The following is a 1,580-nucleotide window of genomic DNA, read 5'->3' on the forward strand; positions in this document are numbered from 1 at the left end:
ACATAACGAACGCTTAATTTATTCAGTCTTCGTCTCAGGACTAAAAGTGACCTTTTTTGGTTTCCTAGCATAAGTCTTAAGAAGCGGTCGCTGAACATGCGTCGAATCATGATCAATTGCATTCGTAGGATCAAGATTATCATTTAATGACTTCGTAGTATTAGGATTAACATTAGTTACATTCTTAGCATTAAGATTAACATTGGATGAATTCGTAGAATTAAGATTGACATTGGATGAATTCGTAGAATTACGATGAACATTCGCTAAATTCATAGGATTAAAATTAACATTCGTGTCAATCAGAATATCAGGTAGGAAATACGCAGGTTTTAGATTTTCTACCGAGACGCTGCGTGGTGTTCCACCCACATCGATTACGAAAATACGATCCGTGGTTCTTTCAATGATCTTGTAAGGACCCGTGTAAGGTCGTTCCAAGGGTTTCTTAGTTGCACCAGTTAAGAGAAATACATGGGTGCAAGAATTCATATCTTTGAAATAAAATGCACGATTCTTATATTTATGTGCTGTCGGAACTGGTTTAACTTCTCTCATTAATTCGCGAAATTCCTGCAAAAAGATGTTGGGTTCGGGTAAAAAGTTCCCCTGCGTGAGAAATTCGCCTGGAACTCTAAGAGTCGTACCATAAAGAGATTCTGCTGGTGACGCACCAGTGTCCAAACGGACATGAGTACGTAATCCTAAAAGCACTGTTGACAGAACTCTAGTCCATTCCCTGTCAGAGTGACACATAATCGCTGCTTTGAGTGATCTATACCACCGTTCAATTAAGCCATTGGCTGCTGGATGATAAGTAGTTGTACGAATTCGTTTACAACCCAACAATTCTAAGAGTGCATTGAATAAACGAGATTCAAATTGTGAACCCTGATCTGTAGATATAATTTTAGGACACCCGAAACGTGCAACCCAACTATCATAAAAGGCCCTAGCTACGGTCTGAGCTGAAATTTCCTTAATCGGAATTGCTTCCGCCCAACGCGAGAAACGGTCGATCATCGTAAGACAATATCTGTACTCATTATGAATCGGTAAGGGTCCGATAATATCAATGTGCACATGCTCAAAACGCCCATCAGGTGCTATTATCTTATTCGGAATGAATTTGACGATCCTGGAAATTTTCGACTGTTGGCAGTCAAGGCAGTTTTTGCATAATTTGGCAATGTCACGGTGCATGTTTGGCCAGAAGTAGCGTTGGCGAATTATCCTATCGGTGACTTTAGCACTAGGATGTGCTGGACTATGGAACAATTGAAAAATCCTCTGACGAAGAGAACTAGGAATAAAAGGTCTCAAGTCGTCACCTGAGGCTTCGCAGTAAAGGCTTACTTTGTCTGAACCGAATACAAAACGCTTTAACCTTGAATTACGTTCCGGAGAATCACGAAATTCTTTGAGATCCTCATCAGTTTCTTGCATTTCAGCGAGTTCGGTCAAACTGAATTCAGTCAGTAGCCGAATCTCGTCTATGCGTGAAAGTGAATCTGCTACTATATTCTCCGCACCTGCCAAATGTCGAATCTTAGTCGTATATTGACCGATAAAAGAAAGTT

This window comes from Belonocnema kinseyi, chromosome 2, assembly GCF_010883055.1.
Source record: "Belonocnema kinseyi isolate 2016_QV_RU_SX_M_011 chromosome 2, B_treatae_v1, whole genome shotgun sequence".
NCBI lineage: Eukaryota > Metazoa > Arthropoda > Insecta > Hymenoptera > Cynipidae > Belonocnema > Belonocnema kinseyi.